The sequence below is a fragment of the Symphalangus syndactylus genome, chromosome 3, assembly GCF_028878055.3.
Source record: "Symphalangus syndactylus isolate Jambi chromosome 3, NHGRI_mSymSyn1-v2.1_pri, whole genome shotgun sequence".
Lineage (NCBI taxonomy): Eukaryota > Metazoa > Chordata > Mammalia > Primates > Hylobatidae > Symphalangus > Symphalangus syndactylus.
Window position 1 is genome coordinate 36,880,836 of NC_072425.2, and position 17,159 is coordinate 36,897,994.

Consider the following 17,159-nt stretch of genomic DNA (forward strand, 5'->3'; position numbering starts at 1 on the left):
AAGCAGGAGCAGGAAAAACACTGAGGAGGTTATTGTCATACTCAAGGCAAGAGATGATGAAGACCAGCATTACACCAGGGACTGTCGCTATGCCGGAATAAATCAAGACCATCTTGCAGCTCGTGAGACAGCAAGAGACCAAACACCATAGTCATCAATGTAGTTTTCCAATTGGAATGTGACGGGAGTCCAGGAAGACATTAATCTCATCTTTTGTCATCAGTACCCTTTGGCTTGAAGCCTCAATCCCCAAGCTTCTTGGTTGGTTCTAGGCATGTGGACAAACTCCCAAGCACCTAGAGCTCCCTGCAGTCTCCCTGCCCCTGCTTGCCTCGCTTTATCATGCCATTGGGTCTTAACCAGATGAGTATCTCATTTGGCCCATTTTCCACCCAGGATGAATGGAGTTTGGGAGAGGAAAATTATATGGCCAGCCCAGGTGTCTGTTTTGCTCTGAGTGTCTGGGTTCCATGGTTATAACATGCCAGTGGATACCTCTGAAAGGCAGGGGCAGATTGGATGATAAGATGCAGTTCCTTGTCTCCTCCCTTCCTGATAAATGTAAACAAATCACTTCTATTAACAGTTGACAGGAGGAAGGGGCTATACCCTGCAGGAGAAGTTGCTGAGGACACTGTAATAAAGAATGTGGACTGTTTCTCCTAGAAATAAAAAGATGCTCTCAGAGACAGTCATGGTGCTGTGGGCAGTTTATTCATACCCCAGAATATAGGGCCTCCATATGTACTTGAGCCATGTCACTCTGGCTTAACTTGTATGCCATAAACAGTTCTTATTGTCATGGCCTCTCTTAACCCCTTCCTTGTTGAACCCCTACAGAAAGAAGGAAATCCTCTGGTGGTGAAGCACTAATTTTCTGATATCCACTCATCCTTCGGGGCCTAATTCAAGCACTACCTGCCCTGTGAGACCTTCAGATCCTCAGTCCTGCTCAAATGGATATTTCACACAAACCTCTGTTTGCCACACACCAACTGTAGTTGGATGATTATGTTCCTGCCTGTCTCTCTACATAATAAGCATTTAGGAGCAGGGTTTGGCTTCAGTTCGTTTTGTATCAAAAGGACTTGCACAGAATTCCATTCTGTAAAGGTTCACTAAATTGTATAAATGATGATGCATAGTATCCATTACATCTAAGGAGAGGCAAATCAGAAAAAGTCTAGGAAAGAGTCACAGAAGAATCTAGGAAAAAAAAATCCATTTATTTTTTGTGTTTTGTCTTGCATTCATATACTCATTTTTTCCTTCATGCATTCGTTCCATTGTTGCACAAATATTTACTGAGTCCCCACTGATGGTCAAGAAATTAGCAAACCTGGTAGAGGAGGCAAAGCTTAAGTAAACAATGAAAGTCCATTGTGAGACTGACTCTGCTAGAGGGATGTAGCAAGTGCAGAATCAGGGAGAACTCATTCTGTTAAATGAAGAGATAGACTCTAGACTTCAAATTCTGGCTCCATAATTAGCAGCTGCCTTGGGCAGTTCATCTCTCAGAGCCTCAACAGCATCATCTGTAAAATGGACATAGTCGTTGTGGGGGAAAGCATGATGATGTTTACGATAGTCCTGGTACAATATTTGGAATAGAGTAAGTGCTATTTTTCAGGCCATTATATTTGTCAGCCTAAATGATCAGGCCCATTTTTAACTTGTCTTTTTGTGGGAAGACAGACCAATGTGAAGAACTTCCAGCTAAAGCCAAAACTCAGACGTCTCCGACAATGTATTTTAGATGACTCAGCATTTGATCAGATATCTTTCAAATACACATTCTCCTAAATTTGGCTTCCAGAAGAGCAAACAAGATAAATCTGACTATGCACTTTCCTACAAGACAGAAAAATGTGAGTAATCAGACAGAAATGTGACTATTTGGGGCTGGAATTGGTGAGCTCTTTTTCATAAGCATCACTGTAAACACATTCGTTGACACACAAAATTCTAAAGGGGCCATAGAAATCTACTGAAGATAGCAAGTGGATACATTCCATGGAAAGCACATTTATACCTAAATCACGATTATGATTACTACTGTCATCAGGCAATGAGGAGTTAGTATTATCATGACTGCAGAAGATGGTTATGATGTTTACAGTGTTTGTCAAGAAAGAGATGCTACTGCCAAAACTAATTTAAATCCTAAGAGAGACAGACAATGAATCTCAGAGATACTAACCAGTTAAGCAATGCTATTATCATTCTGGCTGTGGAGTAACGAAAGGGCTCTCTGGTTTATATTCCCACAGAATCCTCCCTTCACTCAGAATAAGAACCAAAGATAAGCTGTGAGAAGTTTTAATGATTGTCTCAGAGAGGCAGAACAGGGCCATTAGTGGAAGGAGGGAAGAAAGATTCCTCACTGGCCTCTCCCTCCTCAGGTCTTCTTGCTACTTGTTAATTGAGAACAAACATCCTAGACAATCAATAATCTCTATTTTTAAAAGCCGAATTTCTAATCCACTGATGGAGACCAATCAACTTGCTCAAACATACTTGGGAATTGCCAGGCCCCTAAGTACTTAGTTAAAGAGAAGAGAAAAAGAGATAATATTTAATGAACCTTCTCTTCAAGACAATGGATTTTCTTTATATTTCTTTTTTTTTTTTTTTTTTTTTTTTTTGGAGACGGAGTCTCGCTCTGTCACCCAGGCTGGAGTGCAGAGTGCAGTGGCGCGATCTCGGCTCACTGCAAGCTCCGCCCCCCGGGTACATGCCATTCTCCTTCCTCAGCCTCTCCGAGTAGCTGGGACTACAGGCGCCCGCCACCACGCCCGGCTAATTTTTTGTATTTTTAGTAGAGACGGGGTTTCACTGTGGTCTCGATCTCCTCACCTCGTGATCCGCCAGCCTCGGCCTCCCAAAGTGCTGGGATTACAAGCGTGAGCCACTGCGCCCGGCCAGATTTTCTTTATATTTCATTCAAGAAATCAAAAGCCTTTTTTAAAAAAATGATATGTTGAGAAAAACGGTGGCTCACGCTTGTAATCCCAGCACTTTGGGAGGCCGAGGCGGGTGGATCACGAGGTCAGGAGATCGAGACCACGGTGAAACCCCGTCTCTACTAAAAAAAAAAAATAAAAAAAAAAATTAGCCGGGCGTGGTGGCGGGCGCCTGTAGTCCCAGCTACTCGGAGAGGCTGAGGCAGGAGAATGGCGTGAACCCGGGAGGCGGAGCTTGCAGTGAGCCGAGATTGCGCCACTGCACTCCAGCCTGGGCGACAGAGCGAGACTCCGTCTCAAAAAAAAAAAAAAAAGAAAGAAAAAAGAAAGAGAAAAACAATGGTAAATGTTTACATTAACCCAGATTTCCTTGATTTTAGATTGTAAAAGTGTAACTTGAAAGAGTTCAAATAGAATATCTTGGCTTATAAAACCATGAGAAACAGATAGCTTTAGGAATAATTTGAAGGTAGGAAATGTATTTCATTTCTCTCTGTATTCCTAGCGCCTTCTTCAGCGCATCATTCTGGACTAGCATATCAAGGCAGGATATTCTTTGGTTAATTTAATTTATTTTAAGTTTGGGCGCATGTGAAGGATGTGCAGGTTTGTTACGCAGGATAACGTTTGTCGTAGTGGTTTGCTGTACCTATCAACAGGATATTCTTAAGACTGACTGAATCTACATTCTCAACATTTCCTTTTCCAGTTGCTTCTGGGATGTTTCTAATCAATGGCCCTGGGCAACTAGTTTACTGTCTTTCTTTTTTTTTTTGAGATGGAGTCTCGCTCTGTTACCCAGGCTGGAGTGCAGTCGTGTGATCTCGGCTCAGTGCAAGCTCTGCCTCCTGGGTTCATGCCATTCTCCCACCTCAGCCTCCCGAGTAGCTGGGACTACAGGCGCCTGCCACCACACCCGACTAATTTTTTTTGTTTTGTTTGTATTTTTTTTAGTAGAGACAGGGTTTCACCATGTTAGCCAGGATGGTCTCAATCTCCTGACCTCGTGATCCACCCGCCTCGGCCTCCCAAAGTTCTGGAACTAGTCCACTTTCTACAAATCGATGGTTAAGTCTCTAAATCTCTTCTGCCAAAATTGCCCCCTCTGCCTAAGCATTTCCTTTGTCAAACAACTCAGTCCCTTCCAGGGTGTTTAATTAATTTCCTGAAATATGTTAGAACCCTTTTATTCGTTTAGCTCATGTAGTTCTTTTTCTCAAATATATATATATATATTTTTCTATGGTACCATCATGCATCTGATCATTCAGACTAGAGATTTCAATGCTGTTTATTCTCACCTCTTCAGTTTGATTTGATTCAACCAAAATTTGCTGAACATTTCTTGAGTACATGGAACTCTGATTCAGGGGACACAGAAGGGAGTACAGTATAGTCACTGCTGTCAAGATTTTGTGCTATAAATTGTGGCAAAAGCATAATTGTAAAATCATATGTACTTTGGAGTAAAACAGAAATGTATATGAATGGAGGAAGTGGACAGGTGTTCTCCTAGGTACCGGAAATACAGGAATAAATAAAATATTGTCAGTATTCTCAGGGAGCTCCAAGATTAGCAGGAATCATAAAATTATTTATCATAATAAAGATATTAATATAACAATTATAATAATATATAATAAATAATGTATTAATATGTTAATGTATTAATAATGCACTAATACATTAATAATGCATTTTGTTAAATTAATACCCTAATGTGATATTATTGTATTATATATTAATATTATTGTATATCAAAATACATTATTTGTCACAAAATTTGTGATTGAGAGTATAACTATGTAACATTTTTATATTAGTAAATGTATTACATTTGTAATCTCATAAATATAATACTTGTATTTATATATAATCTCATGAATATAATACTTGTATTATATATATTTATATGAAACTATATATATAATGTAAGAGAGGCAGTGGTCAGTGTTAGCCTGGTGATTTGGGAAGGGGCTCAAAAGTCAGCCAAGTCTGTTACTTCTCCTTTCAGACATTCTGTCACCCTTATCCTTGACACCACCTCAAATCTCCTGCACCGCTCATAGCTTGCTTCCTATAGCTGACTCCTGCTATTTACTTAGTTCAAAGAAACAAAAAAGAAAAAAACTCTAGGACAGGCTAATGGCAGGCCTTCTGATAGCATCTGAATGCCAATGCAAATGTCCACATTTTCTCTGAGTTGTTACCCTGAGAGTAAAATACATGCAGAGGGACAGCCTCTCTCCTGGCCAGAGGGAGCGCAGTTCAGCCCTAAGCCCTTTCTGATGGGAGCAGGGAACGCTGAGGCTGCCCCTGCAGGAACCAAAGGGGTGGGTCTCCTGTGTCTGGATCATTTGGCCTGAGTTTTACATTCCCCAGGAGTTTAGTATGTCAGGGCTGGGCAGGGTTGAGAGAGGCCATCCGGACAACATTCTCTTGTTTTCTTTTAATTTCCCCAGAGGAGAAGGGTCTACAATTTTGTTCAAAACATTTTCTATTCTCTCAATATCATTTAGAGCAGGCAGTTCTTCTTTAATGGTGCAGGTGGAACAACTTTTTTGTTGTGTTGGACTCCGCCTTGAGTTGCAGGGTTTTTATCATTCTTGATCCCTGCCACTAAATGCAAGTAGTACCCCCACCTGCAACTAAGGCAGCCAGAAATGCTCTACACATTCCCAAACACGCACCTCCAGGGGAACAATTCCATCCAAAATTGAGAACCACTGAATGATGTCATCAAATTTGCTTTTAGTTGAGTCTGAATTATTGATTCATTAATTTAAACCATGCAAGAGGCACAGCACCTAAACCTCTTTGTGCGCTTTTTATTGTCTTGTACTGTGAAGGCTACAGAGAGGAGTAAGACATCTCCTGGGATCTTACTCCAAGTAAAAAGAAAAGAGGAACACAAATGCTAATATTTGTTGATTTATTCAAAATCATTCATTTGAATATATATACCGAATATCTGTTTAATCTGTATCAGGGCCTGTGATTGACACTCTCCCCCATATATAAGACACAAGGGGGTACAAATACCATATGGGTTCAGAAGAACAGGGGAGCCTTCTGGTAGGCGATCTGGAAGGTTCCTGGAAGTAGTCTTTCAGGCAGTACTTGGAAGGATTTGGATAGCTAGATAGGTGGTGTCTGGGAGAAAACAATCCAGGTGCGGAAAGCCATATGAGGAAGTGAGATGCCAGGTGTCCTACTTTGACTGGAGTGACAAGTGAGAACACGTGCGTGTGAGAAAGGCATCTAGAAAGCTGGGAATAAAAGACTCGAACTCTTGGGGGAGTTTAGTTTCCATTCTAGTAGCCATTGAAGGGATTTCAAAGGGCATATTCATCCCAGATCCAGAGGCTGTCACATACTTGAAAACATTTCTCAGGCTCTACACCGTGTACTCTACACCCAAGCACACGTACATGCATACACACTCACACCCCTCCTTCCCCCTTTCCAGGTAAAATATACTTTGTCCATTCATTCTCACAAACGCCACTTTCCAGTTCAAGGGGAGAAGCTAGAGATGTGCAGATAGGTTATATTCAATAGGCTTTATTGGTATAGGTTTTATGCCAATCTGCTGTGACTGGTATAAATGGGATTGACTGTGTTTAATCCACTCCGGCTCCCTATTGGTTCAACGCTTCCTAATGCCTACCATTCTCTCATTCTTTGGCTCTCTCCGGGTTGCAAGTCCTTTGCTCACCTTCAAGGCCTCTCATTACCTGGCCTGCACCTACTTCCCTAGCCTCTTCTTCTGTACCGGCCCTCACCATGTACCTCACCCCAGCCATCCTGAGCGGCACCGTTTTATTTCACTCTCCTCTGACCCATTTTCATGACTAGTTCCCAGCGTTTCGGTTCTCAATTCACACCCCACCTCTCCCCAGGGCCCTTTCTAAAACCTCGAGCCTCAGTTAAATGCCACCCACCTCCCACTCCCCACCCCCCTATGGATTCCTTTCAAGCCACATTCCAGCCCACTTGATACTCTTTGAAACTATTCCAGCTCTTTTTCTCTTTTAACATTTACTGTCTGAATTATTTATCTGCCTGCATAGCACCCACGGTTGTTATAATAAGTTTCTTTTTTATATATTAACATATACTCCCATGGCTCTCCAACCACATGACTGTTTTCCAGTTCCATTCTGCCCCAGGCCCTTTGTGCCTTTTTCCCTGTGCCCCAAATGCAGTCCCTACCTTCACTTCCTGCTACTCAACTCTTGCCCTAACCATCCCTCACTAAACTATTCCCCGCGCTTCTTCTGGGTCTCAGCCCAATAATTACTTTTTTTCACAAAGCCAGGTTTCTCTGATCAATATATGTCAATTTCACAAGTTATCTATTTCATTGCACCAATATCTGCTCTTTTATATTTATTTGGGTAATTTACTGATGAGGTATAGCTGCTCTAAAAAAGTTGTAAGCTTAAGAAGGCAAGATACTATATTTGTTTTTGCTCACCATTGTTACTGCTTTAACATCCAGTAAAGCACCTGGCACGTAGCTGTTCCAGGGGCCCAGCAGCTATTTGTTGCTAAGTATATACATGAATGAATAGGTTGGTGTCATGTGGTATGGGACCTCATATACCGTGCCATGGGATTTCCATGACCTCTAGCTACAGTGATGGATGAATAACAAAAAAAAATGCAGCTAAAATAGCATTTAATTTCAGCTTCTCCTTAGCCTGGAAGCTTTTAGTCAAGAAAATGTGACCATTTTCTTAAGACTAGATATTGAAAGTGGTGGTTTTAACAGAGTTTTGTTTATCTTCAACATTGAGATTTTTTTGTGCATGAGACCTTATACTAAGACTTGGCTCCCAAAGGATGCTGTCACTGACTCATCGAGAAGAGATTTTAAAATGTGGTTTCTAATCAAATCATCTGTAAAGCTATCAGGTGCTTCCTACGAATTCTATGGTGATTAAGATACTGCCATGAGATATCAGTCATTAGGAGCTTTTCTCATAATCGCATCAGTTGTCCTGAAAATAAAGTCTCTTAAGCCATTACTCAGGCACACTGATTTATGAAATCTAACGACCTGGGGCCACAATTAGCATTTCATAGTGATGGAATGCTTTCTGGTAACTCCTTTGCTCTGGAGACCAGAGAATGAATTTATAATTCTTAAGATCAGGACATGGTTGTGCATATTTCTGAACTTGGAAACAAAACAGAGTATTAGTCAATTGAACTCCATATCCAGAGTCCACCTCCATACCAGTTTCTTAAAGGCCCTAGGCTACAAGAACAAGTAAAAAATTTAGAAAGTCAGCATTCAGTTCTCCATTCAAGCTGCTAAGCAAGGTCTTACCCCCTTGCCATCTTATCCAGCACAGGGCAGAAGAGGCTAGATTTCAAATGTGGCCTTCAACCAAGAACACAGGATTCCAGTCAGAAGGAGAGGTGCATCTGCCAGTGACTACCTTCCTCTCTGCAAAGCAGCAGGAACAGGGCCCAGAAAAATGCCAAAATCAGAAAAAGCAAACAGACCAACCAAGCACAGTTCCTCCTTCTCGTGCCACAAAGTCCAGGATAAGATCTTCTGATCTCTCTGGCTTCCTTCTCTCCTGTCTCTCTGCTCTGCCTATGTATATATATAATTTGGCTTCTCAGCAATATCCTCATAAGCATCTTTTCTTCCAGAATGAAGCCCACAGACTTCATTCTCCTGTATTTATCAGGATTAAACATCCTGTGCATTCTTCTCTGTACCCTTCTGAGTCCGCTTCTCTGCACCCTTCTGAGTCTCCTACTCCCCAACATACACACAGCACGCAAATAATTCTCCTTGTTATATCTGACTTCTTGGAGACACTCCTCAGCCATAAAATAATGAATGGCTGCTAATGGGATGATAGACATCCACTGTGCTGTGACAGATGGAAGGATTGGCCCTTCCAGGCTGATGCTATTGCGTACTCCCTCCAAGCCAACCTCAGAGTAGTCAGAGTGATATTTTTTGAAATAGAGATTCTATCTTTTCACCACCCCCTCCCCATTTAACAATCTTGGATGTCTCCACAAAGCCTAAATAACAAAACCAACTCCTTATGAGCATTTGTTGACCTTCATGCCCTCTGCCCAGTGTTACCTTCCATCATTCTCCCTGGGGCCCCCATTCGATACTTCCACACATCAACTCTCCTCATGTGGCTGTCACAGCAACCTTCTCCATGTCTCTCTGCCTTGCCAAGGCTGTTTTGTCTAGCTTACATAAGTTTACACTTGGACATCTCCACCTGGAAAACAATGCCTTCCAGAAACATATTTTAGACCCCTTCCCTTCCCTTCTCCACTCCCAACCCTCTCCACTCCCAGATGTAGGAATTGCTTTCCTTATGCTCTCAGTTTCTAATGACACTTATCTTTCATTTCTAAACTTCCAGATTAGGAGACCCTGGATTATCAGATATAAATGAAGGGTCTGAGAACCAAAATCAAATTATCACGGGGGGAAAGGGAGATGAACCAGCATATGTGGTCACGGTAGCCATCAAGTGTGGATGAAATGGGTGTGTGAGGAACAGTACCTAGAGTCAAGGTCATATTTAAGGGTAAGGACAGAGGTTCAATCCAAGGGGCCATAGACAGGCAGAAACCAAACACGCTAGAGTTAGATAAGAAGGGGAACTGTACAAAATCATATCTGAATGTAGAGAAGCGAAGAAAACAATTGTGTTTGGAGGAGTTGGTTAAGTCAGCTTTCACCAAATCAAAAAGATGACATTTCAACTGAATTTTGATGAATTTGTATTTGTCAGTCTCAAAAGGAAGAAAGGGTATCTCAAGCCCCTGTCATCAATGTTCCCAGCAGCCAGGGAGATAAACGGATGATCACACCAGACAGTGAGGAAGTAGCAGCTCTATTTATTTTCTGTAAAAATGTTATCACTGCAGTTTGCAATTTTGAAAACCATTTGTAATTTGTCAGCAGATTATACGCAAATAATGATAAAAATTATCTAGGGTTTTCCTTCAAGCTGATTCAAGCTCATGCATACTTAAGCTCATGGAGTCAGGACAATTTATAAATTCTGATTCCAAAATCATGAGGAACCTATTGGGTCATTATGTTATAATGATAAATCTACTATTTATACAGAGATTTGCAGTTTGTTTTAAGAATAACAGCTGGCATTTTCTGTGTGTCTGTAAGTGTTCTCCAATGCATTATCCTATTTAATCCTTACAGCAATTTTGTAGCTAAGTTCTGATATTATCCACATTTTACAGATAATGAAACTGAGGCATAGAGAAGATGCATAACTCAGCCAAGACCATAACACAAGTATTTGAAACTAGGCAAGTTGACACCAAAAACTCAAGCTGTTGTTTGTCTACTGAATGCCCTCCAGCACTTCTAAATGAGGAAAGGGCAGATTTTGTGAAAGGAGTACTTTGGAGGGAACTATTCCATTGAGTTCTTTTCAACTCCAGATGAGTGAGTGGTCCAGTAGGACCACTGCAGAGCTTTGAGTTGTGTTCCCTGCAGTGAGTTGATGTAGAAATTGGTGTCCCACTTTTTCCCACATGCCTGGGAATTCTAGGGGGTGAGAGACTAAGAGCTTGGGGCAGAGCCAGGAGAGAACGTTTGCTGTTACTGGTCTGCTTTCTCCGGTTGTTGGAACAAGGGATTTGTGGGTACTTTTTGTGGCCCAGTTGTGGGCCATGTGCAGGAGAAAAGCCTGTGTGTGTGTTTGTGTGTGTGTGTGGGTACGGGTTATGGGGGAGCGGGGAGGTGTATCTTTCAACATATTCAGTAGTGTCATCTTGAGGTAGGGAAGGAAATGGTGGTGGTAGTTGGGGAGGTGGATATCTCTGCAATCCTAAGACTGAGGAAAGAATTGAAAGAGACCAGCTAGAATAGTGGTACATCCACTCCTGTCCAGGAACTGAAGGATAGAAGGGCCTAGGAGGGACCCTTCAAAGAACCCACAAAAATGCCCAGTGAAAAAAGAGTGAGCTGTAGGCATTTGCCTGATCCAGAGAGCTCAGAATCAGCTTAGAATAAAATTTATTCCAAAAATACTTACCTGTCTTTATCCGTCCTCTGTCTTCCTCCACAACCTGAGAACTTGGGGGAAATCAAAACAGAAACCAGTAAGGGGATTGAAGGCCAGAGTGCCCCAGGTGGAGGACAGATGGAGAAATGAAGAATCCAGCCATGCCCTTCATGCCATTGCTGGCTTCCAAGCCAAATAGCTCAAAATAAGAGTGGGGGAAGGCTTGACGCTAACCCAAATTTGGCATTGTGATTCATTTCTGGGAGTGGACACATTCAGCATTGAGATTATGATTTCAAAGGGCCTGTGGCACTCTGATCTATGAGGAAGTGAACAATGAGAGCTGACTGGGGCAGATTATCCCATTGAATCTTTTTTTTTGAGACAGAATCTTGCTCTATCACCCAGGCTGGAGTACAGTGGTGTGATCTCGGCTCACTGCAAGCTCCACCTCCTGGGTTCATGCCATTCTCCTGCCTCAGCCTCCCAAGTAGCTGGGACTACAGGTGCCCGCCACAACACCCAGCTAATTTTTTGTATTTTTAGTAGAGACAGGGTTTCACCATGTTAGCCAGGATGGTCTCGATCTCCTGACCTCGTGATCCACTCACCTTGGCCTCCCAAAGTACTGAGATTACAGGCGTGAGCCACCGTGCCCGGCCCCATTGAATAGTTTTTCAAGGTAGAGTAGGAATCACAAATAAAAGTTCATCTCCTATGAAGCAGCTTCAGAAGTTTTACTACCCAAAACTCCACTTTGAAAATACTCCTGATAGAAATGAGCAGATAAAAACAAAAATAAATACAGGAGGGAACTTGAAGAGGTATAGAAAGGAGTGATCAAGTTACTTAATAAAGTTGTTGTCTTTTTTTCTTTCTTTTTTTTTTTTTTGAGACAGAGTCTCACTCTGTTGCCCAGGCTGGAGTGCAGTGGCGCCATCTCGGCTCACTGCAAGCTCCGCCTCCCGGGTTCACACCATTCTCCTGCCTCAGCCTCCCGAGTAGCTGGGATTACAGGCGTGTGCCACCACGCCCGGCTAATTTTTGGTATTTTTTAGTAGAGACGGGGTTTCACCATGTTAGCCAGGATAGTCTCGATCTCCTGACCTCGTGATCCACCCACCTCGGCCTCCCAAAATGTCTTTTTTTTTTTTTTTTTAAAGACAAGCAATAAAGAAAACAAAAGAAAAATAGAATTATAATTTTAGACAAATCACAGCAGAGGTGGGGCTGAGGGTGGGATTAAAGATAAAAGTAACATGAGAACATGCTGCACAACCTGTATTTTTATGAAAGACATAAATAGTAATACATTTAAAATACTATTAGCATATTTAAACATTGATATTAACAATGTAAGCTGGAAAAGGGAAAGAGAAAAAAGAAACAACAGATGTTTTGCATTGAATAAATCAAACTTTGTATTTAAGAGTTTAATTGTATTTTACTATCAAAAGCTTTCGTAATAGAAAGCACACAAGAATGTAATATTACAGTAATTAAAATAGATGTAAATGGTTAAGCTCACCAATTAAAAGACAGAATCTCAGTTGAGATTTTTAAAAACACAAATTGTGTGGTCGACAGACACACAAATCAAAAGGATGCAAGAAAATTTCAAAATCTAAGGATGAGAAAAGAAATATCAGGCCAATATGAAGCAAGTGAAATCTGGAATAACAGTCTTGAAAACTGTAGGGAAATAATATCTTAAAGAAAAATATTCTAAACCAACAGAGCAAGATGAAAGGCCCATCATGAGCACATATGCCTCTAAAATGTAGCCTCCAAATACATATATATAATTTATAAAACTGTGAGAAGAAGCAGATATAGCAGCAATTATAATTAGAGATTTTTAAACACCTCTCTTTAAAAACACAACAGATCAAATACCCCAAAATCAGTAGGTGATTACCTGATCTGAATAATACAAGTTCACTAGCCAATTAAGAATATATCTTAAGTAAGGTTTTGGGGGGGAATGAATGTATGTTTTAACATCAGATAATCTATAAAAATAATTTATCTGTATCAATATATAAAAGAAAACTGCATATGATTACCTGATGCATGAAGAAAATCATGTGATATGTTCAGTGTCTACTTCTGATCACAAGAGAAAACAAAAACAAACATGAATTTCAGCAACCAAGGATAAAGGTTTCATATCAAAAACCTATTGCAAACATCATACTCAATGGAGAAACTTTAGATACATTCTCTTGAAGATCACATAGAGATGAAGGATGTCTCCCATCACTGCTACTTTTAAGACAGAGTAGAGTTTCAGAATTGAGGCAGGGCCTTTCAAAAGACGATCAGCTGATGTTCAAGAGGGAAAAGGTTCATTTGTTGAAGGGTCAATGAGATGCAAGAAAGGGATCCTTGAGCATCAGTTTACTGATGGTCAAGAGTCCTCATGTCCTTTATTGGTTCTGCATTAACTGATAACAGAAAGTGCCTCATGAGGGAGCCAAGTCAAAAGGGCATGAGGGTGAAGGTGTGTGGACGCTAACTCTTGGCCGGGGGCTTCACCTTCATTACCTCATGCAGTCCTCTCAATAACTCTGCCAGGGAATGGCTATGATTTAATCCATTCCACAGACAAAAAAACTGAGATCCAGGAAGATTAAGTAATTTATCTCCGGTCTGCACAGGCCTCAGAGGCACCTGCCCTGCCTGAGGAGAGGGAGGTCATCACGTGAAGCTGCAACAGCCACTGTTCCTTCTATGAGGTCTAAGGGCTGGGCTGCAGCCATGTCCTACTGCTGACAGGAACAGAAGGATCGAATCATATTTGTGACCAAAGAAGACCACAAAACTCCAAGCAATGCAGAGCTGGTGGATGATGACCCCAACGATCCCTCCCTAGAAGGAGCAAGGATTGATGCTGCCAAATGAAGACTTTAACTAGCACTGCCTCTTCCTTGGGGGAATGGACAACGGCTGCTAGAGGGAACAGTTCAAGGCAGCCTTTTTCTGCTTCCACCATAACATGAGCAGGTCAAGGGGTCAGACTGTGTAGACCAGTTCTGAGCCACGCAGGAAGGCAGGCAGAAATATCCAGATTTGTATCCCTAAGAAGGGGAGGAAGAGGTAGAGGAGAAGCCAGCAGAACATGTAGAAGAAACAGCTCCCAATGAGGCTACTGCAACCAAAGAAAAGGAAGGGTCAAGTTAATGAAGGCCACCGGTCCTGGGCTCCAGTCCTTCCACTTCAGAGTAATACATACCTTTTGCAAAAGACCTTTTAGTCACTCTCCAAGAGAGCCTCTTTCCCTCTGTTGTCCTGTGCACTGTAATGTACAAAATTGCTTATTTTGATGACCAGAGGTTTTGGCCTCTTGACATATACACTGAAAAAAAATGGGAGTTGTAAGTGTCCGTGTCCTACCTAAACCTGCCAGCAAATGTAGCCACCACTTTTGAATTCTTCCTCAGATTGCCCTGAATTTTTGCCACTTTTAAATAATGTGCTGATTTTCAGCAACTAAAAATCATCATCCAGGAATGTTTCTTGTGTTTGAGCAGATTTATTATCCTTCATTGTATCCTGTTTAGTAGATTGTATACCCCTTTGCGAAGTAATGCAAGTAATAGAAACAAAAATATCTTCCTTTAAAAATGCTAGGCTGGGGCCCTATCTACTAGAAGAGGCCCGATGGTCAAATATATCTTTCTCCAAACCCATCTCGACCTTGTGTATATGAGGGGGTACTGTACTTCATTCCTGACACATTCTGGTTTCCATGTTGGCATTGAGTTTCTCGTTTTCTGTGTTTGAATGGTGAAAATTTGGACCCTCCCAATCATAGCCCCTTTCTAAGTGAAGGGAGAGGCTGGTTTTTGCTGTTCCTTGTTATTCTGAAAGCCTTGGTTTGGGGCCCATGTTCACACCGGCTCTCAGTCTGGTCAGATGCAGTGTTCTTGATAGGTGGGGACATAATTATTACCAGAGTAGCAACCAAGAGCAAAAAAAAGTTGTGAATTAAGTATTCAGTTAAAAGGAAACATGATTTCTACCTGGAAAGAAAAAAAGTAATTTATCTAAGATCAAGGGACAGGACTAGTGGGGGTTTGAGATTAGGACTCAAATTGGCCTGATCCTTGCTTGGTCCATAACAATAAACTGCCCTGTGGAAATAAAGCATTGTCACAGTGAGAAAGGCAATGAGGAATGGAAAATTGTTAAGTAGAAACAAAAAGAGAAAAAAGACAAATACAGATGGTGGGCTACCTCCCTGCTCCCCTAACATACCTGACAGAAATCAAAGGTTTCAACCACTGGAGCACACATTCAGGGTCACTATCTTTTCATTATTACTATTATTTCAGGGATCCCTTTTGTGAAGGAAGTCTGCTCCACAGCAGATAGGCTATCACACAGTTATAGGTATGTTCCTTACAAATCTAGGAACCCACAAGGTCCAATCCCAAATCAATTTCACTTCCAAGGAAATACCTCTCCAACAATTCAAAGCAACTATGGCCAGGGGCCATAATCCCAGGCTCACGCCTGTAATCCCAGAATTTTGGGAGACTGAGGCGACAGATCACTTGAGATCTGGAGTTCAAGACCAACCTGCCCAATATGATGAAACCCCATCTCTACTAAAAATACAAAAATTAGCAGTGTATGTTGGTCTTCACCTGTAGTCTCAGCTACTTGGGAGGCTGAGACAGGAGAATCACTTGAACCTGGGAGGGGGAGGTTGCAGTGAGCTGAGACTGAGCCACTGCACTCCAGCCTGGGTGATAGAATGAGGCTCTATCTCAGGAAAAAAAAAAAAAGGAAAAATAAAAGGAATAAAAGAAAAGCAACTACAATGTTACTCAAAACTTCTATTTGCATTTCTTAGAGGACATCATTGGGACACCATTCCTGATCTTCTGTAGCTCTGAATGACTTTCCCTTATTCCTCACAGATTCCTTATATCCCAGAGCAGCTTCCCATCCTGTTTTTTTTCTATCATTTTTCCACACAACTCAGCCCGTGTTTTCTTTCTCTTTGTCCCCAAGGAATGTTTTCTCATTCCTTGATTATATAGATTGTATAGATTGACTTTGTCTCTCTGCCAGAAAAACAGGAGTCCTGAGAAGATGGACATGGGGAAGCAGGGGGCAAGGGCAGGTAGGAAAGCTGTGAGAGCAGTTATATGACCTTCCTTTCTGCTTCATCAAGGAGACAACATCCTAGAGTAAAAGATTTGCACAGTTCTGATCTGGCTGTGAGTCCCAAGTGTGTGACCATGGATAGGTGATTCCACCATTTTAATCTTGCCTTTAAGGACAGTATTAACAACCATCACATCACAGACCTGTGAGGATCAAATGAAGCATAGAGTGTTTTCAAAGTGAAGTTTTGTGTGGTAAAACTACTGAGGTTTTGAATGCCTGAAAATATCTTTACTGTCCCATCACATTTAAGACAAAATTTTGGAGGTTATAAAATTCTAGCATTAAAGTTATAGTCGTTTAATACTTTAAAAATATTGTTCCATCATCTTCTTATACCAGTGGTTAATCTCTGAGTCTTGTCCTTTTGCAAATTATACGTTCTTTTCCTCTGGAAGCTCGTAGAATTTTCTCTATGATGTTTTCAAATTCTATTAAATCACATTTATTTGGGGTTTCAAATCCTATTTGACACTTTGATTCCAAAGTCTCTCTTCTGTATTTCCTTTGTTTCTTCTTTTAGAAAATCTATTAACATTTTTTCCAAGTATTTTCTTCCCTTCGTTGTTGCCTCTACTTCTCTATTTCTTGAACTTCTGTTATTCAGATATTGGCAGTTCCATTTCTATCTTCCATATCCCTTAATGTTTCTCCACTCTCCTTCATGATGACTTTTAGAAGGACTGTGATCCCCATGCCCACTGAGTCAGTCTTCTGATGTATTCTGATGTTTTTCTTTAACAGATGTGTCCAGTATCTTAACTATTGCACTTTTAATTTCTAAAATGATTACTTGGAATATTAATCCTTGGTGTGTGGTATACAGAGACTCAGGAATGCCTTTTCAACCTACAGGCCAATTCCTATGGGTAGATGGTGAGAAAGTTAATTAGTAGCTTAGAAATCATTACTCTGTGGTTACTGTTGTTAGACTTTGCCCAAGTCATTCACCTCTCTGAGTCACAGTCTCCTCATCTGTTGGATGGGG

General features: G+C 41.3%; 1 long non-coding RNA gene and 1 pseudogene across 1 annotated transcript in view; both read left to right on the plus strand.

The window, feature by feature from the left end:
- Window positions 1-17,159, plus strand: part of LOC134736177 (uncharacterized) — a 216,156-nt gene that overhangs the window by 162,003 nt on the left and 36,994 nt on the right. The window lies entirely within an intron of this gene.
- LOC129479054 (mitochondrial intermembrane space import and assembly protein 40-like) lies at window positions 13,754-14,176 on the plus strand (annotated as a pseudogene).